Below are 23,958 nucleotides of genomic sequence, written 5' to 3'. Positions count from 1 at the left end.
TTCTCATCTGAAAATGTGCCTCAGATTGGAATCTTTCTTTGTGGGTTTTTTGATGAAGAGAAAATGAACATGTTCTTAAAACCATGGAGATGTGAGTAGTCCACATATATTAACAGTTGCTATGGACACTGTGGCCATCTTCCCATCACTCACTCCCCTTCTCTTGGAAGCTACCCTGTTCTTGTCTGGGTTTGCAAACCCACCCTGAGAAGGTCTGCGCAAGCCCTGGCTGCTGCGGTCATTGGGGAGTGAGTCAGCAGATAGAAGCTATCTTTCTCTCTGTCTCTCCCTCCCTCTCTCTCTGTCACTCTGCCTTTCAATGAAATATAAATCTTTAAAAGGGACCTTTTAAAAGTGCTTCTTGAACTTTCAGTTATAAGAGGGAAACAAGTCATGTGACTGAAGGGGTTCAGAACACGCCACCCCAAGTACGCCATTTTGGCATAGCAATTGTTTAGAGCTAAGAGAGTTTAAGAACCAGCCAAGCAGAAAAGCTTTTCATGTCTTCTCCTCCTTCAACTGCTTAAAATAAGATACAAATTTCTCCCTTGGTAAAGGAAATTTACATTGAACAGGACATTTGTATTAGTAAAGATATCTCTAATAGGAGTAGCGCTCCTGGGAGACATTTATCAATGCAGTGGCTCTTAGTTGGGTATCAAAGCAGCCTTTGTTCACCACACATATTCTGCCCCCTCTTTCCAATAATTTTTTCTACTCTCCACACCCACCAGAAATCCCAAACCCCTGCTCCCTGCTGTATCTCAGGACGATGTGTAAGTTTCAGTCATCAGTGCTTCCTGGAGTCTCATATATCTGTGGACTCCTGGCACACACATGTGATGTATGTTTGTCTTCGGTTACTCTGTCTTATGTCAATTCTGAAAGGAGCCACAGCACCTAGAAGGGCAGTTGAAGTAATAACATCCCCTGCCCCCCCATCACGTTAATAATCTGGAAAATGCAAGTTCTGGAAGGTTCCTGACTTTCTTGCAACCATGAGGCCACCACAGAGGGAGATGGTCTAGTGACTTCATACATTCCTAAGAGCAAAAGTGGTAGCATCGCTGAGAATACTGTGGTTGCAAAACAGTTGCTGTTTGAAACCCAGCTATTATTAGGGCACCTCCCTAAAGGGTTGGAGGGATTGCTTAGAATCACCGCAAAACTGGCTCCACTCTCTCGACACAAAGCAAGCCAACAGATGACACTGAGGTGGTAAAAGAAAGTAGGTTACCTATTGCAACATGAAGAGCAAGGAGCCAGGCAGCTATGAGAATTCACAGGCTGCCTGAGGGGTCAGGGGTGAAGGTTCTTACAGAATGAAGTTACGGCTGGGAGGTGCCAGTTCAGCTCATGGCCAAGTTCCTCTTTGGTCTGCAGTGGTCATGGTCCTCCAGCTGGTTGGCTACATGGTGTTTTGCAGGGAATTTTGAGGATGGCAAAGTGGGCTCTGTTTACGCCAGTAGTTACTTCTGTTCTGGGCCTGGGGTTCCTGGAACGGAAACTACACAAGACAAGTCTGACATCAAGATGTTATCTATAGTGGCTGGTGCTGTGGAGTAATAGGTTAAGCATCTGCCTGTGGTGCTGGCATCTCATATGGGCGCCAATTTGAGTCCTGGCTGCTCCACTTCCAATCCAGCTGCCTACTGATGGCCTGGGAAAGCAGTAGATGATCCAAGTGCTTGGGTCCCTATACCTGCAAGGGATACCTGGAAGCAGCTCCTACCTTCTGCTTTGGATTGGCTCAGTTCTGGCTGTTGTGGCCATTTGGGGAGTGAACCACAGGATGGAAGACCTCTCTGTCTGTCTCTCTCTCTCTGTAACTCTGCCTCTCAAATAAATAAATAAATCTTAAAAAAAAAAAGATGTTATCTAAAGGGGACTAAGTGACCCCATGAGTCCAGTGATTCTAGGGCCAGCTGCACAACTTCCTCAATTCAGAGAGCTTATTTTAAAGAAGTTGATTTGCAGCCATAAACAGGACAAGGAGACTTTAAGCTATGAGAGGGAGACTGGGGGACTGGGAGGCTTGGACCTGATGGTTAAGCAGCTTCCACATTTAAAGCACAGTGTAGGGTTCCGTTTCATTATGAGATACTGATGCAACACCAGCAACCAATGATATGTGGGCCAGTCACGTTAACACATACAAGATCTCATCGTCAGGGTGTCCACTGTCAGCTACTCCCTGTCCCTTCAGCCCACTGCCTGACCACAGTTTTGTTTTCATTGAAAGAGCTGTCATCAGACAACAGAAGCAGCAGCTGGCAAGTGTCTCTGGCCTCATGTTGGCAGCGAGGTGTCTCTGCCTTGGGGAGACAACCCTGGTGTGCCAGTTTCCAAAGGGTGCCAAGCTTTTCAGCAAAGCTAACTGGCTTTTAGAGCTTGTTTGGGTTTCTGCAATGCTTATCATTTTCTGGAGCATCCTTCAACTAACCAGGCCCAACATTTGTTTTTGACTAACCAGAAAACACCAGACCACAATTCACTGGCAAAAGGAAGCCCTCTAAAGGTGCTCGTCGGATCTGTAACAGTTAGGTAGGGACAGAGAGAGAACCCAACCAAGCCTGGCTCACAACAGCCCTTTGGAAAATGTTTCATGAATTTTTAACTGCAACAGGGCAGGAACTCGCCTTTATGACTCAGCTGAAGGACTGTTTCTCATAAACCCCTGGTTTCATTTGAAGTTCAGAAAAGAACACTGTCGACTAAATCATCAGTATCACAGGCTGTACCACCTTGGATTTTCCTTGGAGACCTGGTCCTGGCAAATGAATCTGTAACAAGCCTCAGCCACAGAGAAAGAACCATGGTGAGAGCCAGGAGGAAATAATCCCCCTGCTCACACCACCCACAGCCCGACAGAGCTCTCTTCCTGGGTCTGAATTCTGAGTAATCCAGCTCCCCCAGAAAAAAAAAAATCCTGGCTAATGCATTTCAGCAGCCCTGGTGCTCTGACAAAAGTTCGATGAAATAACCGATCTATGAACCACCTAACACACCTGCGGCCCATTTCACAGAATAGCCAGATACCAGTCCTCAAGGAGCTGAGAGCCTAAGTAGTGGCTGCATAGTATTAAATCCATCTGGCAAAATAAATGATGCACCAAGGAAGCTGGATGAGGGGCTGAGATGAGTCACTCCTTAGTAATCAGTGTTGTTCCCACTTGTACCCTTGACCCTCAGAGACAGCAATGCTACACATGAATAGGGCACAAGGTGGATACCAGGAGACCTGAGCTCTATTGAGAACTCTACCCTTCACAGCAGGAATAAATATTTTTTTTTTGACAGGCAGAGTGGACAGTGAGAGAGAGAGAGAGAGAGAGAGAGAAAGGTCTTCCTTTGCTGTTGGTTCACCCTCCAATGGCCGCCGCGGCCGGCGTGCTGCGGCCGGCGCACCGAGCTGATTCGATGGCAGGAGCCAGGAGCCAGGTGCTTTTCCTGGTCTCCCATGGGGTGCAGGGCCCAAGCACCTGGGCCATCCTCCACTGCACTCCCTAGCCACAGCAGAGGGCTGGCCTGGAAGAGGGGCAACCGGGACAGAATCCGGTGCCCCGACCGGGACTAGAACCCGGTGTGCCGGCGCCGTTAGGCGGAGGATTAGCCTAGTGAGCTGCAGCGCCGGCCCAGGAATAAATATTAACCAACAACACCTGAGTTTAAAAAAAAACACTGAAAATAAGATTTTCTAGAAGATTCTGTCTGCCTGTGAAAGTCAGGAATACATTCTTGGTCTTAGGGTTAGGGTTAGGGTTAGGGTTAGGGTTAGGGTCTTATTCTGGGGAGACACTTCTACTTCTCCAGAATTAAACTGTAGTCTCAGTTGTCTGGTGAATCCAGAATACAGGGACGCTCATACTGGTGTTGGCGTCACTTTGGCTCTGCTCTCTAGGAAGTGGGCAACTTGGGCCTAGGGAACATTGTCAAGGTTGGGAGGTGCTTTGAGGCCCATGTAAGCTCTTTGAGCTACAACACATGGCCATTGTCAAGCAAGACACGTGTGTGTCCCACGGTTCTGTGAATGAGCCTGACACTTGTCCCCACTGCCCGGTAATGGCCAAAGCAGGTGCCCCTCAGCCTCAAGGAAGCCTTGAAGCTGCTCTCCTCATGTTAACCCAATTCCATTTTCTCCAAGCTTTGGAGCTCCCTTTCCTCTTCAGATACTTTGCTGCCACTGAATTTAAGAGTTGAAAACAAAAGGTGAGGCTGGATTTGCCTTCTGGGGACCTGGCGACATCTGTTTTTGACCCTATAGCACAAGAACCCATCAAGCATGGGAACAAAAGACTTAGCTATCTCTTTCCCATATGGAGAAAGGAAACGCATTAACAGTGGTGGGACTGAAACATGAATTAAATTCTCAATACATTGTCCTGTAACACATTGGTGTGGGTGGCACAAGAAATTCAGCAATCTGTTCCTGTTCCATGTACCAGTTTAAATCCATAAAAAGATGGGACAGAAGAAAGCCGTATCTTTGCTGGAGTGATGCCCAGTTATCCTCAGAAATAGTCTTGGTTTCTTGCTGGCTAGCAGGACTGCTGATTAAGCTGAAAATCTGGATAGTTAGAAAAAAGACTACATTTCCAACTTCTGTTACTGCTAAATATAGCCTTTTTTTTTTTTTTTTTTGGACAGGCAGACTGGACAGTGAGAGAGAGAGACAGAGAGAAAGGTCTTCCTTTTTGCTGTTGGTTCACCCTCCAGTGGCCGCCACGGCTGGCGCGCTGCAGCCAGGAACCAGGTGCTTCTCCTGGTCTCCCATGGGGTGCAGGGCCCAAGCACTTGGGCTATCCTCCACTGCACTCCTGGGCCATAGCAGAGAGCTGGCCTGGAAGAGGGGCAACTGGGACAGAATCCGGCACCCCGACCGGGACTAGAACCCGGTGTGCCGGCGCTGCAAGGCGGAGGATTAGCCTATTGAGCCACGGTGCTGGCCTAAATATAGCCTTGTTGCTGGGTTTTGACCAACAGAAGGAAAGTGGAAAAGTATGTACATTCTATGTACATAACGTGTCATCAAGTCCAAGAGGCATGGCCTTTATCCTTCTCTTTTCCTGATGGCTGGAATGCAGTTAGAGTGCCTGGGGCTTCAGCAGCCATCCAGGACCTTGAGGTGGCTGGCTATTGCAGGCTAAGTAAGGATGGGAAATCAGCAAGACTGACATAGTCAAGACCCCGACTACCTCACAAAGCATCACAAGCAGCCTTGCACTGGCCACTTCCTGGCTTCTGCCTCCAAGACATAAGTGACCTCCCCTGGAAATCTTTAAAATACAGTGTTATTGTAAGCCTGCCCCAGCTGGTGGTCCTCAGGCAATTAAGGTAGTAAAAAGCTTTATCTTTCTAGAAGAATTTTACAATACCATAGAAAAGTACATTAACTCCATCATAACAGAGGCAACAGGTAAGCCTCAGGTTCTGCTATTTTCAATAATGAAATGTATGTTTGCATGCATTTACTGATGTTTGTAGAAGGGAAGCCAAACAAAAGGGAGTTTGCAGGGTGCAGCCATAGGTAGGGTCCAGCGCATATGAGGGACCTCAAACAGTTTATGCAACACGTATATTATGCACAATTTCATTTTTTTGCATCAAAATAACCTTATCAATTCCAGTTTTCCATAAATTTCTGAAGTACTCTCACATGCACAAGTGACTGAGGAGCCTCTGGGATCAAACTCATGCTAAGTGAAGAGGGAGTCAGAGGCAGAAGCCTAGAGAGGTCCCTGGGCTCGAGGCACAGGTGAAGGATGGTGAAAATGTCAAACTCAGCTTGCTTCCAAACCTGACTTGCTTGGATTCGAGCAGCAAGATGAGAAGAGTCTGAAAGTTAAAATGAAAATTGCTATGCCCCTTACTAGACGGGGTGAGATTGGGACCACATCCTATATGGCTTATAGCAAAGCACCACGGCCGTAGCGGCATTGGGCCAGCGTGCTGACCAGGTGAAATCTCAAGGCATCCTTAACGCTCACTTGCGAGGAAAGCAAGGAGGCGGTGCTAGCGGCTGCAGGTTTGCAGTGGCATTGGGAGTGATGGAGGCGGCACAGCTGTCCTTTAATCATCAACCCAGACAACAGGAGCCAGGTCGAAGTGGGGTGGGGGTGGGTGGCAGCAGAAACATGGTAGATGCCACACGGATATTCATTTTTAAATATTTCAGGTATTTCTTTGTGCCTTTCAGAAGTAGCTGAGCATGGAATAGAAAGTTTTATGAAGTGTTAGAACTCCTGCAATATTAAGTGAGGGTCACAGCTGGGGAAAGTTAGGATGAATGGGACTCCTTTTCACCCTGGGGTTCATGTGGCTCTGGGGGAAACACAGGTTACACATCCTTAAGTCCTTTTAGAGATGACTACGGCTGTTTTTCACTGTGTAACAGCCGTCTGAACAATGTAATGGGCTTGAGTCAGAGAAAAACGGTCACAGGCTAAAAGGGTCAATTTCCAACCATCACCTAAAGCTATTTTAAATTGGATAGTAGCGCGTTACCATCAAGAAACAAATGTTGTCTAATGTATACGCTGTGTAGGAGATAATAAGGAGCTGATGACACTGACATCCAACGTAACCAGAAATGGTAAGCACTCCAAGGACACATGCGATTTTATATTTGAAAGGGAACGCAAATGGAGAGTGGGTGGCCAACCAGTAAACAAGTGCTTTTATGTAGAAAAGGCACTTGAAAATAAAGGTCTCTAATTTGGTTTGAGAATAAGACCTTGGATCCTACGTTGGGCAGAAACATCAGATGAAGAGAAGGTCAATGCTTTTTAAGCCTTCCCACACAGTCCAATGAGGAGCTGCACGAATCCAGTCACTCATCATAAATCCATTCCATCAAATGTTATGTGGTCATCTGCTATATTCTAGGGGCTGAGACAGGAGCTGTATGGAGGTAGAGAGAACTTAAAGATGAGGAAAATGGAGCTCTGACCTTGAAGAGCTCAAAGCCCATAGCGTAAATCAGGAGGGAGATAGACACACATAGATCAATCATTGCTGTGTTATGTGATAAGTGAGTCTAAGCCACTGTGTGGGTTCCAGAGTGACAAGTCCTGTGGAGGACATGTTCCACGTGGGGATATGACACCTTAGAGTCTGGTCATGGCAGGGGTGGGGAAGTGTGATGCCTTTCTCACCTGTCCTATGGGTCATGGCTGATAGTCTTGCTAACAAAGATGGAGCAGAAAGAAAAGCCATAAAGATTTATTCCATCAAAGTTTTACATGACACAAGAGCCTTTGGAAAGGAAGACTCAAAGAACCAAGGAAAACTGTCTCTTTTTATTCTTAGGTTCCATGAAGGATGGACAGCTGGGTAGAAATTTGATTGGACAAAAGCCTATAATCTAATGGTCACAGGCCAGAGGGAAGGTGGAAGGGATAGGGCAAGGCCTATTCTTTCAGATTCCTCTTGGCCTCTCTCTAACATTCTTCCCTCTCAGAGATGGGGCAGGACTGCTCCAGTGTCAAGGTCAAGGGGAGAAGAGAGAGAGTGATCTAAAGGGTTTCCAGTTTCTCTGAATTTCTTTAGGGGGAGAAAGATAGGCAGGAGACAGGACAGGAGATTAGACAGACCTTGCTTCCTTGCCCTTCTAATCTCTTTAGGTCAAAGGACTCAGCATGACCAAGTACACTGCTTTGAGGTATTGGGAGCTAGCCCCATCGTGAACTATGAGTAAGACTTTATTGAAGGCATAAAAGCCAGGGACAGCATTTTCTTTTTATTTATTTATTCTCTATACTATTTATTTATTTGAAAGAGGTAGAGACAGAGAGAGTGGTCTTCCATCTGCTGGTTCACTCCCCAGATGGCTGCAACGGCCAGAGCTGAGCCAATCTGAAGCCAGGAGCCCCTTCTGGGTCACCCATGCAGGTGCAGGGGCCCAAGGACCTGGGCCATGTTCTACTGCTTTCCCAGGCTATAGCAGAGAGCTGGATTGGAAGAGGAGCAGCCTGGACTAGAACTGGTGCCCATATGGGATGCCGGCACTTCAGGCCAGGGCTTTTAACCGACTGCGCCACAGCACTGGCCCCAGGGATAGTATTTTCTAGTATTTTCTAGCTTGAGGAATCCTGAAGAACATTATCTGGGTGTCTATGGCCATACCACCCTGAACATGCCTGATCTCGTCTGATCTTGGAAGCTAAGCAGGGTCAGGCCTGGTTGGTACTTGTTTGGGAGAGAACATTCTTTGGGGAATATGAGGAATAGGTTGGGGTGGGTGAAGCAAGAGGGGCACAACTTGGGACTGGGAAAAGTGAATCTGGAAGGAGTAGCAGGTGAGCCGGAGAGTCACGGTGTGCCTACTAAGGAATGTGGACCCAACTCTCAGTAGCAGGAACTCCGTAAGCCTCATGGCACGAGCAAAGTGGCTTGGTCTACCAGCTGTTCAATCAGTTTTCCACCAAGCTTCTATTTGGTGTCAAACACAAGTCCAGGGATAAAAGGAGGAGCCCAGATTGGAGAAGTGACAGTTCCAAGTCACGGCAGCCACATACACAAACAAGCCACATACACATGGGTAAAATCTGTACAGGATGTGTTGGACTTAGCCTGGAAGACTGAGGAGAGGATCCATGAGTACATAAGTTGAACCTTAAGGACTCTCAGAGCTAGTGTGTGCTTCCTTCTGGGGGGCAGAAGGGTCTCATCGAGGTCTGGAGGAGTTCCTGACATGCGGTACCCACTATACAAGTCTTTGTTGAATGAAATACATATTTTTTAATGAGAGCATGGAGTAATGTTTTTGCAGTGTCTGGAATTGTGTCTGTGCATGGTAGATGGATTCTGCTAAACGAAAACAAAGAGAAGATGCTGAGCAATGGATGGATCTGAATATTGAGCATGCTGGGTAATTGGAATCTTGGGTATTTATCAAGCATGAGAGATATGAGAGTGGGTGGAGTCAAGATACAATATGTTTCTTTCTTGGTTATGGAGGACACCCACACAGAGCCAGGTTTAGCCGACATAAATTCTGCTGGAATACCAGTTGAGGCTCCTATGGGGTATCTGAGAGCACACGTTCAGAGGACTACTGGACACAGAGACGTGCATGGAAGAACGGAGCAGGGGACACCATAGGCAGATGGAGGAGTGATCTCATTCTCTATTCCCCCTCCCACTTCTAGAAGGGTATGTTCCAGGGTAAAAAAAATCAACTTCAGAAAAGGCTGGGAGAATCTCAGTGACAAAGAATCATGAGCAGTCTCAGAAAGATGAAGAAGAAAACGCCAGCCACCCTAAAACCCAGGCAAAAGTGGAGTTGGTTTTGAGAGAGCCTCAAGTCCAGAACCTGCAAACATGGAGACCAAGAGGGAACTTCCAGCATCCGAAGGGTCGGTCAGGGTGTCATCGGGTAGCCAAGTAAGAGGGCCAATTCTTTAAAGACAAAGACTTAACACACATCAAACATCCATATAGTAGATACAAGTTGATAGTTTTAAAAAGAGAGAAAGAGAAAATAGGGATTCAAATGTAAGATGAAACTGGGCATACAATGTCTAAAGAATCATGTTGGCCTGCGCCATGGCTCAATAGGCTAATCCTCTGCCTGCGGTGCTGGCACACGGGGTTCTAGTCCTGGTTGGGGTGCCAGATTCTGTCCCGGTTGCCCCTCTTCCAGGCCAGCTCTCTCTCTGCCGTGGCCAGGGAGTGCAATGGAGGATGGCCCAAGTGCTTGGGCCCTTCACACGCATGGGAGACCAGGAGAAGCACCTAGCTCCTGGCTTCGGATCAGTGTGATGCGCTGGCCGCAGCGCGCTGGCTGCAGCAGCCATTGGAGGGTGAACCAATGGCAAAGGAAGACCTTTCTCTCTCTCTCTCTCTCTCTCTCTCACTGTCCACTCTGCCTGTCAAAAAAAAATTAAAAAAAAAAAAACATGCCATGAAAACCTAGGTATTTGAGTCAATTCATCTGAAGGCTTAAATATGCATTTTGAGTAAATTGTACTTGAATTTCTGCTATTAGTTGTGTATACATTGGATCACAAAGGTGGTGTCATTTGAATTCTGGACCCTTTAAACAGGACTCTGAGCTCCCAGATATTCTATAACTTAATAGACATCCTGTAATATCTCCCTTTTTTTGTTGTTAGTTAATGTGGCTTTTGTTCTCTGTAGCTAAGAATCTCAAGGATCTACAGAGGAGGAAGAGGTAAGGTTGGCCAGTGCCATGGCTCACTAGGCTAATCCTCTGCCTTGCGGTGCTGGCACACTGGGTTCTAGTCCCGGTCGGGGTGCCGGATTCTGTCCTGGTTGCCCCTCTTCCAGGCCAGCTCTCTGCTGTGGCCAGGGAGTGCAGTGGAGGATGGCCCAAGTGCTTGGGCCCTGCACCCCATGGGAGACCAGGAAAAGCACCTGGCTCCTGCCATTGGATCAGCGCGGGGTGCCGGCCGCAGTGCGCTGGCCGCGGCGGCCATTGGAGGGTGAACCAACGGCGAAGGAAGACCTTTCTCTCTGTCTCTCTCTCACTGTCCACTCTGCCTGTCAAAAAAAAAAAAAAAAAAAAAAAAAAAAAAAAAAAAAAAGAGGTAAGAGTCCTAGGCTAACGCTGACACGGACATATAATTAAATACTAACTAGAATGCATGTATGTACTAGAAATGCAGGCTGCTCCAATTCTTCATAGCTCTGCTTATTTCCTTATTTACGCTGGAAATACCTCAGAGATAAGGAGATCATCTTCTTGTCGGAGTGCAGGATTTAAGAATGAAGGCTCCACCACCAGACTGAATCTTGGCCTCACCATTTTCTAGCCATGTGACCGTGGGCAAGCGACATAATTTCTTTGTGCCTTGATTCTTCTGTTGGTATACTGGGAATAATATTTACATTTCCTTATAAGTATTGGTCCACTTCAATGACTTCATATCCATAAAGGACTTATCCTAGTCCTTGCAGTGTGATAGAACTCCTTCCCCTAACAGTGACAGCCGACATGAACAAGAGAGTGGAAGAGGGGTTGGGAATCATCTCCAATCCTGTAGTATTTCAGGGCTGATGAGGCACTCTCTACTGGCCTTCTGAACTTTGAGATTTTTCCCTGAAGGTTTCTTCCTGCTCATAGAAGGAGCATTGGTGGAAACCAGACACATTCAGACTGTCAACTTGCTATGGCTTCCCTCAGGCTTTTTATATAACTCGTCTCCAGCCACACTGAATGCCAGCTCCATCTCATATATCCTCTTCCCAAATCTCCATATCTGATTTCACATGGAAATGATAGTCATAGGCAGAGTGTTTATGTAAGTCTCCATGGTGACAATCCATTCTCTGGTCTCCACGGTGACACTTGCAAACACTTATAACCTCTCAAATTCATTTTGTTTGTTTATTTGAAATGTCTGCTGATTTGATTTATCAGCCTAAGCTGTGCACAACAACATAAATCTACTTCTTTCCAAGAATAAAAGGAAAGGAGAGACAGGAGAGAGAATGAAGTAAAATAATATTTAGGATAGGGCCGGTGCTGTGGCGTAGTGGGCCAAGCCTCCGTTTGCAGCACCAGCATCCCATATGGGTACATTTTTGTCCCAGCTGCTCCTCTTCCAATCTCTGTTGTGGCCTGGGAAAGCAGTGGAAGATGACCCAAGCGCTTGGGCCCCTGGATCTGCATGGGAGACCTGGAAGAAGCACCTGACTCCTGGCTTCGGATTTATCCAGCTCTGGCCATTGCAGGCATTTGGGAAGTGAACCAGCAGATGAAAGACCTTTCCCTTTGTCTCTCCCTCTCTCTCTGTCTGTAACTCTACCCCTCAAATAAACAAAACCTTTTAAAAACAATATTTGGGACATATCTAAACTAACTCTCTAAAAATTCGGTGGGAAATCAAAACAACAAAAGTTTAGATTCATATCTAAGTATATAGGGAATGTGTACTTAGTATTTATAAATTATCTGTTCTCAGTAGAACTGAATTCTTAGTAACAAGCAAAGGTATATGATAACACCCAATCACTGGGCTGGTAATCAGAAAACATGGAATCCGGACCTAATTTGAGGGTTTTCCTGGAACAGGAGATTTTCAGTGTTAAAGCCAGGCCAAACGTGATGAAACTAGGATGGTTGGTTACCCTAGTGTGCAAACATAAAGCCATCACTGATGCCTCTCTCCTAATCTCCTTTATTCATCCGAGAGTTAAAGACAATCAGAACTATTTTGTGACTAGAGTCGAGCTGGATGTTTTCCCAGGAGTATCCTGGTTAATAGTGAGGAAGCTATATTGTTCTCGCTTCCCAGATACAAAGCATGTTGGGAAGAAGAGGGCATTTCTTTTAGAGTTAACTATGCTTAGAAACAATTGAATCAGTGACTTGTTGAGTCTTGAATTCCGGGCAACTGACTTAACCACACACATGCAGCTTATTTTCTTACCCCAACATTATCACAAAGCAAAGAAATTTGGCAGGGAAGGAGGTGAGAGTGAGTTGCATTTCTTTTCCCAAAGGAAAAAAAAAAAACATGTCATTTAGGGCATATCATTCTGCCATTGGAAACTTCTCTAACCACCATTAAGCAGCTCACTAACGTGCAGGCTTCTGCACCCTCTTTATTCTGCATGAGAAATGAGAATGCATATTAGAAGATGCATTAATGTAGCTCTTTGTTCCATGGCAAAGGAGAAGCAACATGCCAAAAATGTCAGGAACTGCTCCCAACAAGTCTGAATTCTTGTTTTCACATAACTGGGAGTTTCACCATGTTATTCAAGAGTGTGGGAGATTGATTGAGTTCAGCAGAGATATTGTGAACACTGGTTGTGCTGTTCTGGTTCACAGCATTTGTAGGCCTCTTGCAACAATTTCTAGCTGAAGAAAAGTAATTGCTTCTGTAGAAAGTAAATATATATGTATAGAAGGTATATATGATCATTTCTGTTCCCTGGTCTGCATGGCCATCATATAAGATGCTTTTTTTCTTTACAAATAATTCTTATGAAACTTGGTAACTGATGCGAAGTTAACATTACTATGTTGGGGAGTATATGGCTGTTTTATCCACCTGGCTGTCTACTTATCACCATTTCCTTGTTCCATTATTTATCTTCAGAGAAATTATTTAAAAACCACTGTGGCACAACAGCCTTGAACAATACTGTTTAGAAAACAACAATTATGCAGACAAAAGATTAAAGGAGAAAAAACTCCTTAGTTATAAGGATTTTTCTTAGAAATCCTTTTAACTTAGTCATCTTTGTTTATTCCAATTCCGTTTTCTGTAAGACTTTAAAAAATATTTACTTGAGAGATGTAGATAGGTAGAGGTAGAGGTAGAGGTAGAGGTAGAGGTAGAGGTGGGGTAGGGGTAGGGGTAGGGCTAAGGGTAGGGGTAGAGGTAGAGAGGGAGAGAGGGAGAGAGGGAGAGAGGGAGAGAGAGAGAGAGAGAGAGAGAGAGAAACCAACCACATCTGCTACCTGTTAGTTCTCTTCCAGAATACTTGCAATGGCTGGGTGTTTGGCTGAAGCCAGGAGCCAGAAATCAATCCAGGTCTCTCACGTAGGTGGCAGAAACTCCACTTAAGCCATCACCACTTCCTCCCACAGTCCATATTGGCAGGAAGCTGGAGTCAGGCGCCAGACTGGAGTCAAGAACAAACCTAGGTACTCTGATAGAGGACATAAGTGTCGTAACTGGTCTCTTAACAGCTAGGTCAAATGTCTACCCCTCCCTAAGGCTTACAAACTTGACCTTACTGGTTTTTCTTCACTATTATGAAATCAGTCCATTGCTTATTCTTTTCTGGTGCAGGATGGAGTCTTTGTCTCCTTTAATTTCTGTTTTTCTCCCCATTATTGTTCTGGGAGAGATGAGGATGTCTTTGGAGCATGCATACATGTGGTTATGTCAGAGGAGAAGAGATCCATATCAGTTAAGAGCTTTCTTTTGTAGGTGCTACAAGCTGAAGAATTCAAGGCTGCATCTTTGTTTTCTTGGGCTAGAAACAGGGACAGGCCTGGCTGGCTGTAATCCCAAAGGATGGCCCCATTGCCCAAGGAAAGAGCAGAGAGTGGCAAAGGGAAAAAGAACTTTATAGTGGACAGCTTGGTTAATTCTGTTTAGTCTGAAGGTGACCCTCCATGGGGGCTAATAAAGATATTTTGAACCATTCTTTGAACTCCACATATGCTTACGATCACTTGCTAGTAAATGTGGGTGCATGCTTGCAAACTGATTCCATCTTACAAATGGGAGCGGGGAGCTTCAGTGAGCTACAGTACAGAAACTGACCATGCCAGATGAAGAAAGTCAAGGTCATCGTGCCACTGCAGAAAAATTACCTTCAGTCCTAGTCGGAGTTACTGGGGCTCTTATCATCTTACAAAGTGAACAGCTTCAAGAGGACAGAGGTGACCAAGCCCAGCCTGTGGTATGAGGCTAAAGGATGACAGCATAGACCATGTCTCGCTGGAGACCTGGAGCAAGGCTTTCATGTGAGGGCTTACCAGTGATTCCACCAGAGAGTTCCTACAGAAGATATTTCAGGAATGGGGACTACAGACCTTGTGTAGTTGAATACAGAATTTAAAGATTGAATTGGTCCTTGGGTAGGATGGAAAACGTCCAAGAGGAATAATGCTGGACTTTGTGGAAGGAGACCATCACCATCAAATCCGCTTTCCCTCCTGTAGCTCATGTGTGCCAGGACTCCAGGACAAGAAGTTGGAAATCAGTGAAAACTGATTGCTTCAGAGCATCAGGTCTCAGAAAATACAAGATGGTGACATTTGTAGCGGCTGTAGATCAAGTACTAGAGGAAGAATCTGAATACAGCCAGGCATTGCTGTGGTAATGGACAATCTGGGGCATATAAAAAAACAAGAAGATGGGGCTGGCATTGTGGTGTAGCAGGTAAAGCTTCCAAGAACATTGTGGTGAGCTCAGAGGGGCCCCACTGTCCATTTGGTCCAAGGGGCAAATCTGAGTAACAGGGTGCACATGGGGTGGTTTGACCCCCAAAGGAAGTCGTGGGTGGAGATATAATGGTCAAGGAAGCAAGCGATAAGCACTTAGGCAGCTGAGACAAGATGAAAGACCTTTCAGTTTTGTTTTGTGAAATAAGGCACAGAGCAGAGAAGGCTCAAATTTGGCTGGTAGAAGACATCAAGGGTCAGGATCCTGGCCAAACTGGAGAACCATCCATTCACTGCTATCCCAGTGAATTCAGAAGGAAGATGCACCAGTCAGGCCCTGTGTGCTGCTGGGAGAAACCCACGTTCCCTTCCTTCTGCAAAATTCAGTGATGGTGTCCTTTGGGGGCCAGTTGGGAATGGCAACCAGTCTCCGCATTTGAGAAAGAGCTGAGAAGCTGAACATGACTCAGGGAGGAAGCCTGTTGATTAGCCACAGTCATCGCTTTGCAAGAGACAAAGTGAGTGCTGGGTCCCCTTCTTGTCCTCTCGCCTTCAGCCCATAAGCTGACTGTCAGTGGAAGGCAGAAGGCAAAGCAGCCTGGGAAATGCCATTTCCTAAAATACAGAATCGAACTGAAAATGGCAGGAGTGGGACCAGGAGAAAACAGAAATATTACCTGCACTGTGGCTAAAACAGATGAGGGGGCTTGTTCTTCCTCTCACCCAAAGGGAGTCGCGAATAAGCTGATACTAAGACTGCGGCTCCAAGATACTAGCAGAAGCCATTCTGCTCTACCATTCTTAGTGTGTAGCTTCCACTGCCAAGGTCACTTTATGGTTCAAAATGATTGCTGTTGCTTCACTTATCACATTCACCTTTCGAACAGGAAGTAGCTAGATGGACAGGATAAAAAGGGCTTCCTACAAGCCTTGCCCCAGGCCTACTACTTAGATCTGATGAGCTATTCCTGTTGACAAACTAGGTTAAAAGTGTTATTTTTCAGTGGAGCAAATTGGCCTGGTATCAAGGAATTGGAAGCTTGAGGACTGGGTAAATCACAGGCAATCTCTATCATAGAACAATGGATCCAATGACCCATTTAAAAATCTGCACAGACAGTATAGTGATTGGGTAGCATCTCAGAAACAAGCCTGTGTCACACAATGCAGAGAGATCCCAGGAAGAGGTAGGTGGACTGGTGGTTCTGTTTATGTAGCCCTGTTCAAATTTGAGTAGAATCCTATGGAAAGAACTGAACTTGAAGTGTAGTTCTAATCAACGAAGGTAAGGTCAGATTCTCTCCTGTAACAGAGACACATCTGGGCTTTGGGGTTGCATCATGTTTTCTGATTAAGACAGAGCTGGGAATCATTTATTTCAAGTTCACTGCTTTTTCCGTTGTGATTGCTAAGGATCTGGTTTTACGGTGCTCGGAGAACTAGAGCCAGAACTGGGGCACTTTTCCGTGGAATGAGTCGTTCACTTACTTGCTTCCAGTTTCGACCTTGGCCCGGAAGGCCCTTTGCTCTGGTTTTCACAGTAAAATTTATTATTCTAAAAAAAAGAATAAAAAATAAATAAATAAAATAGAGACATATCTGAGTACAGAATAGAAATATCATCATCCATCCATTCATTCATTCACTCTTCCAGAAAATACTTGGGCGGGTACTGCTTGACACAGGGGTGAACAGACAGAACCAGATCAGCTCTCACCAAGCTTCCACTGCTTTCTGCAGACTCCTCAGTTGCTGGCAAGAAATCACAAATGAACAACCCATGAGCTACATACATGATTTGCCCTGTAGAATGTTCACTTGTGCAGTGTGAAGAAAACACAAACTGGCTGCCAGCTGTTATCAGGGGTGGAATTGTGCCTAAAAATACCTGTTGAAGTCTTTAATCCCCAGTATCTCATAAGGAGACGTTATTTCAGAATAGGGTCATAGCAGGTGCAGTCAAGGTGAGGATGTACTGGAGGAGGGTCAGGCTATAATGTCAAAATGCAGATTTTCATTTTGTCTTGGAAGAGAGCAGATCTGGCAATGTGGGACACACATCTCAGACGACAGCGAAGGTAGAGCCCAGTGACTGCTCCGTTCTCCAGGGACAGCCACTGCCCAGCTTGCTTCCCCGTGGCTCTTCCAGCAAAGTAGAATGTGCACTTCTATCTCTTGCTGTTTTGTGCTTCTGATCACAGACTTCCCCTATGGACTTCCCCAAGGAATTCTGTGTTGTCAAAGGACAGCGGGTCTTCTAACCAAATCTCAGGGCAGTTTTCCTGAACGTTCTATTGAATTTTGCAACCTCACACTCTTTCCTCTGCATTCGTTCTCTCCATAGTATCCATCTCTGCCCGTCTGTCTGCCTATTTACCTTAACTTCTTTACTTTTACCGTCTGTCTCCTTCTGCTAGGTTATGAATCCCCACAGGGGAGATGTTTGTTTTGTTCATTGTGGTGCCCCAATGCCTAGAGCAGTACCTCACCTGTGAATACAGAAATAATAGGCGAAAGATCCAAGAAATCAATTAATTCAACCCCCCTCCACCGTTATGTATGTGAAAGCTGAGGCTGGACCAAGCCAAAGCCAGGAACTCAAGGCAGACCTCCCATGTGGGTGGCAGGGACCCACATACTTGAGTCATTACTGGCCACCTGCCAGGGTGTGCATTAGCAGGAGCTGGAATCAGGAGCAGAGCCAGGCCTCAGGCCCAGGCGCTCTAATCCTGGGTGCAGGTATCCTGAGTGGCCTCTTAACTGCTGCATTGAATGCCTGCCCCAACTCCCTTTTTTCAACTCTGCCAGAAACTAACAAAGCAGAGAGAGGGAGCGTGACCTCACAAAGGTCAAAGGACCATGAGAGCTCAGTAAGCCAGGATCAGGACCCAGGATTTTTGGCCCCCTGTTGCAGTAACACTCTGTGGCTCCAGGCTGCCTCCCTGCTCACTGAGTTAATGTTTTGATCTAAAGCATCAACATGGTAACAGAGAAATGCTTTTATGTGTTAAATTTAATTACTTATCTGCTCCATGTTTTCAGAACAAAATTGGAAAAAAAAATCTGCTTATGTTCCTGATATCTGAGAATGTGACAGGAGATCTACTGGCCCTTTCGTGATTCCTCCGACTAAAGAGTTAATTGTTACCTTTACTAAGTTTGCTTGTTGACTTTAGCCTGGAAGCATCTGATTTCTTGAAAGCACATTTCATGTTTCTTATTAATGAGGTAGTAAAATAAAACCAACTACATTGTACCCACAAGGCTTGGAACAGAATATGAGGCTGGGAATTCAAATGATAGTTTTTCATTAACCAACCCATACAGCTTCAGTAGAAAATTTCTCTCTGATTATGGAAAAGAGAGAAAATCAAGTCATGGAGAAGTTAACCCATGTTTGCCACTTTCATTGACTCAACAAAAATGTAATGAAGTCCTATTGTGTGTCTGATCTCTCTGATGCTAAAACCAGAAAAGGTAGTTACTGTTCTACAGCCTATGTGTTAGAACCATGCTTTTCAAAGTGTGTACACTATCAAATCTACAGAATCAGAGTCTTTAGGAAAGAATCCAGAATCCTGTGTTTACCAAACGCTCAGGTTCATTTTTATTAGGCAAGCATCAGAAAACGTTTTAGTAGGCGAGACTGCCATTAAGTGCTTACACTATGTGTGTATATTCTGCAAACTACATACTATGGAAAACTGTATACAGTGATTGATGGCCCACTATTCAATATGTATTTATTAAGCACCTAAGGTATGACAAACACTGCTGTTGGTGCTAGGGATACAGCAGTCAGGTGTCTGTCCTCAAAGAAGCTTCGTTTTGGTGGGAAAAACACAGTAAGCATACACTCAAGTGAGACAGCGTCATATGGTTAAGTGCCATTTCCATCTGGGAGCCTTTGCATGCCAAGTAACCTGTCTGGGAAGAAAAAAAAGAGAAGGTCCAGAAATTAGATGTGAGAGGGTCTTCGCTGCCCCCTACCCTAGGGCTAAGCTTCGGAAGACGGGGCAGAGGAGTGCTCTCGTATGTCCAGGGTGATTTCTAGGCTCATTCTGGAAAGAGACCGCCTGCTTCTTGGAGAAGTTCTGAGGTCGGCAGTCGCTGGTACACTGACCGAGTCACTTGGCAGCAAAGGCAAGGTGGCAGAGAGGAACACTTGAAGGATCCTGTGGAACGTCTTCTCTGCCCCACTGATTCTCCATGGCTGTCTCCTGGAGCGCTGGGGATCTAGAAGTCCCGTGTGTCTAGGGAGGGCTGGCATGATGGCTGCGAGCTCACTGCACAGGCGGGGCCGCTGCGGAAGGGGCCATGTGACTCTGTAGCTGAGAAGCACAGAGGGACCATCCAAGCCAGGGATGTAGTACGCATTAGAACCAGGCCTCAAAGCAGCCGTGGTACCAACAGAAGCTAAGAAACAAATAGGCACAAGAGGACCTTGGGGCCTCAACCATGATGGGCTAACCTGTCTCAGGTCAGAGGCAGACCCACTGAGGGCCCAGGGAACGTCATGGGGAGCACACTCTGTGCCTCCCCTGCTGTCTCATCCCTTTAGCAGGGGTGGGGAACATCTGGCCTATGGGCATTGTAAGGCCTGTGAAATGATTTGGGCTGGCCAAGGCAATTGCAGGGGGGACTTGGAATTCAATAAATCTGGGGCCAGCACTGTGGCATAGTATGCTAAGCCTCCAACTGCAGTGTTGGCATCCCACAGGGGCACTGCTTCGTGTCCTGGCTGCTCCCCTTCTGATGCAGCTCCCTGCTAATGGCCTGGGAAAGCCGTTGAAGATGGCCCAAGTGCTTGGACCCCTGCACCTGCTTGGGAGAACTGGAAGAAGCTCCTGGCTCCTGGCTTTGGATTGGCTCAGCTCCAACCATTGTGGCCATTTGGGGAGTGGACCAGCGGAGGAAGACATTTCCCTCTGTCTCTGCTTCTCTCTCTATGTAACTCTGCCTCTCAAATAAATAAAGCTTAAAGAGAAAGAAATTCAATAACTCTACAGCAGGCTAATTTTTAAGGTGATACTTTTGTACAGCTAGTGCATGATGTTATAAATATCCAAATAGCCCCTGGCAGCAAAAGGGATCTTCACCCCTGCCTTACAGGTGCCTTGCAAAAGAGGAGAGAGAACTGTTTCCGGCTGGAGGAGACTTGAAAACCTATGAACATTTTCAAACATGCACAAGAATGGAATAGTATCATGAACTGTCTATATTTGTCATTCACATTCCAGGCTATTGTCACTTTTGCTTCCTTTACAGCCCACTTTTTCCTTTTTTTGATAAAATATTGTATAGCAGGAGCAGGTGTTTGGCTCAGTGGTTAAGACGTTGGTTAAAATGTCTGGATCTTGTATTAGAGTGCCTGAGGTTCATTCCCAGCTCCTGCTCCCAACTCCAACATCCTGCTAATGGCGTAGTGGGTACCTACAGTACTGGCATCCCATATGGGTGCCAGTTGAGCCCTGGCTGCTCTCCAATCCAGCTCTCTGCTATGGCCTGGGAAAGCAGTAGAAGATGGCCCAAGTGCTTGGGCCCCTGCACCCTCACGGGAGACCTGGAAGAATCTCCTGGCTCCTGGCTTCGGATCAGCATAGCTCCAGCCATTGTGGCCAACTGGGGAGTGAACCAACAGATGGAAGACATCCCTCTCTGCCTCTACCTCTCTGTAATTCTACCTTTCAAATAAATAAATAAATCTTTTTTTTTAAAGACACTGTATTCTTGCCATCCACACAAGAGACCTGGACTGAGTTTCTGGCACCTGGCTTCAGCCTGGCCCAGACCCAGCTGTTGCAGACATTAGGAAGTGAACCAGTGCTTAGGAGTCTCTCTCTCTCTCTCTCCCTCTCTCTTTCTCTCTCTCTGTTGCTATCTCCACCTCTCAAAAAAAACAAAAAAAAAAACAAAAAAAAAAAAACAAAACTATGGTAAATTCCAGACATAATGTCATTCTATCCCTACAGACTTTAGTACTCATATCAAAAAAGGTAGGCAACTTCATCTACTATCACAATGCTCTCATCACACCTTAAACAATCTCAAAGCATTTCAGGGATTATCCACCATGCAGTGCGCATGGGAAGTCTCTGACGCCCTCAAAGTGCCTTTCTGGAACTGGCTATTTGAACTGGGGCCTGATAGGCACGCTGCACTGCCTTGGATTGTGAAGTCTCTTCCGTGACTTGGTCTGCAGCAGTCCTGCAATCCTGCAGAGAGCAGGAGCCTAAGAACAAAACAAGAGTGTTTGGAAGAGAGAAATCCAGCCACTGAGTTTTGTGCTCCTTGGCTCCACATGCGTGCATTCCAACCCCAACAGAACAATAAGACATGTGGAGGGTTCCTGGATGGGAAGGTTGTTTTAGGAAAATTTCCTCGGTGAATTCTATTTACTGAAAAGCAGCTAGAACCTACTGGAGTGGAGGCTTTATTCAAGAAATAAGGTCCTGCACTATTGCCAAAGGCCACTGTGTGGACCTGGTCCTCACGGCCTTTCCTATAAATCCTGCAAGGCTCATTATCAGCGGCACCTCCTCTGACTCACACACTATTAAAGCTTATTGAGAAATAACTTGGACTTCCCAGAAGACTAATTTACGTCAGCAAGCAAAACGATAATCACAGCCATAAATCTTAAACCTATCCATGAGTGAAGCTGGCTTCAAAAAAAAAATTCAATAGTATTTTCTTACTTCCAACCCAGAGAGGACTTTGATTTTGTTTGTGTTTTCATTTTTTAATACTCTGTAATGTCTTCAAAGTCAGCCTGTTGTATGGCTCCTCCTTTCCTGCTCCTGCTCAGGATAGCACCATGGAAATTATGGTCAAAGGTCCAAAGTTCACGGTGCAGTTTCCTTTTGTTCTATTTCAAAGGTTGTTGGGAAACCAGCATAGGATGTTCTCTAGGACAGCAACTGAATTTGGACAATGGCACAAACAAGTGGAGAGAGATGTCTCACTGGAAAGGCAGGATCAGGCCTCGTTTGTGTAAATTCTCCTTTTTAGAAATTGAGATCATTCGGTCTAATTGGTTTATTGGTTAATTGCTACAAAAGTGCCTCTGGGAATGAGTCCTAAAAGTGGGGATGAAAACCATCTCTTGAAATGCAGACTCTCGCCGTCGCCAGCCCTGCTCACGATGTATTTCACTGGCCAAGGATGGATTATTTATAGCAGAAGCACCAGAGCTCAAAGCATCCTGCTTACCTTCTGTTGTCAAGGTAACAACTTAGATTTTCCCCCTTCTGTTGAAAGGTCAGATTTCTGATGATATGAGTCACAGAGCTCAGGGGGATTTTAAAAATTGAGATAGCACTTCTTCAGAGACAAATTAAAAACTGAGGTTTCATAAAGCACCCAGAACATTTCAAATTGGATTTCCACCACCAGGTGGTACACAGGCATTAACCCCGACACTTCCGTGTTCCCTGCGAGTGTGGATCGGTCCGGTCTCCATCGCCTGCAGGGAAGTCATTCCTTGGATACAGCCCGCGTGGCCCCATCCTCAGCCCCTTCTTCACTGGCCTTGCTGCTGTTGCGCTTTTGCCTGATAGAGATGCCTTGTAAATTTCACACTTAGAACGTGCAAAATTTCAGTGGGAAACCTGTTGGGATTCGCTTGGAAGGGGAATTTGGTACTGTGATAATATGAGTACTTTCCTGGGGGCTGATAGAGGGTTAAGCACATTTACTAACTAAGCCAGGGCTTTCTCAAAACAATACTCTGAGGTAGAAGACGTTACCACCCCGGATCCTTTTTTTATGGACAAAGAAAGGGAGGCCCAGGGTGGGTAAGCAACTTAGTCCAAGTCACGTGACCAGTAAGAGGCAAAGGCAGATTTTGATTCTGACAGTTGACTGCAAAGTCTGCACTCTTAGCTGTTCTGCCAGCTTCCGCTTTTAAAAATTAGTTATTTGTTTATATGATAGGAAGTGGGAGAGGGAGAAGAGGAAGGGGATGGGGGGGAGAGGGAAAGGGAGGGAAAGAGAGAGAGAGAGAGAGAGAGAGAGAGAGAGAGCACTCCTACCTCTTGATTCACTTCCCAAATACCCATGACAGCCAAGACTTAATTGAGGCCAAAGCCAAGAGCCAGGAACTCCATCCAGGTCATGCAACTGCTTGGCAGGGACCCAGTTACCTGAGCCCTCACCTGCTCTCTCCCAGGTTTGCATCAGCAGGAAGCTGGCGTCAGGAGCTGGATCCAAGCGGAGAACCCAGGCACTCTGATGCAGAATGCATTGTCTTAACTGCAGGCCACATGCCCGCCTCTTTAGAAGATTGTGGTTAAGACACAGGCAGGCCCGAAGGAGGCATAGTTCTCAGAAGGGATGGCAGGAGATCACACTTTTCTTGGACCTTCTAACTCTTATTACACCAGTAGTCCCACCTCAGGCCATCCATGGGCCTTTCCGAGAATTAAAAGTCCTTTTTAATTAACTAATGAATTACAGAGACAGAGAGACAGAGAGCGCTCACATCTGCTGCTTCGCTCCCCAAATGCATACAAGAGCTGGAGTAGGGCCAGGCAGAAGCCAGGAGCTGGGTACTCAAATCAGGGCTCCTATGTGGGTGGCAAGAACCCCATGACTTGAATCCTTTCTGCTGTCATCCAGAGTCCACATTAGCAGGTAGCTGGAATCAGGTGCTGAAGCCAGGAATCAAACGTAGGTATTGATTCTGATATGGGATGTGGGTGTCCTAACAGCATCTTAACATCTAGGCCAAGTGCCCCCCAAACCAAGGAGAATTTTTACTTTCCAACTGTGGCATCTTAATCACACATAAGGGGGTCTTCAAAAAGTTAATGGAAATTGTATTTTAAGAAAAACCCAAAATTTTGAAATTTTTGCTTCCAAATAAATGTTTTTATAAGATATTTCAATTTATTTTTTATTTTTATAAAGTTTACAGTTTCTTTCTTTTTTAGAGATTTATTTTATTTATTTGAAAGCCAGTTACAGAGAGAGGTAGAGATAGCAAGTAAGGTCTTCTGTCTGCTAGTTCACTTCCCAGAGGGCCGCAATCCTAAGCCAGGAGCCAGGAGCCTCCTCCGGGTCTCCCATGTGGGTGCAAGGGCCCA

General features: G+C 45.9%; 1 long non-coding RNA gene across 1 annotated transcript in view; it reads right to left on the bottom strand.

The window, feature by feature from the left end:
* The window catches only part of LOC138845144 (uncharacterized), a 54,482-nt gene extending 43,707 nt beyond the window's left edge, over window positions 1-10,775 (bottom strand). The window contains exon 1 of the long non-coding RNA XR_011381937.1: window positions 10,682-10,775. This is a non-coding gene — a long non-coding RNA (uncharacterized lncRNA). The remainder of the gene's footprint in view (window positions 1-10,681) is intronic.
* Between the last annotated feature and the right edge of the window lie 13,183 nt (window positions 10,776-23,958).

Source organism: Oryctolagus cuniculus, chromosome 14 (genome assembly GCF_964237555.1).
Source record: "Oryctolagus cuniculus chromosome 14, mOryCun1.1, whole genome shotgun sequence".
NCBI lineage: Eukaryota > Metazoa > Chordata > Mammalia > Lagomorpha > Leporidae > Oryctolagus > Oryctolagus cuniculus.
Note: the sequence above shows the minus strand (reverse complement) of the source record. Positions and strands in the feature narration are given on the sequence as shown.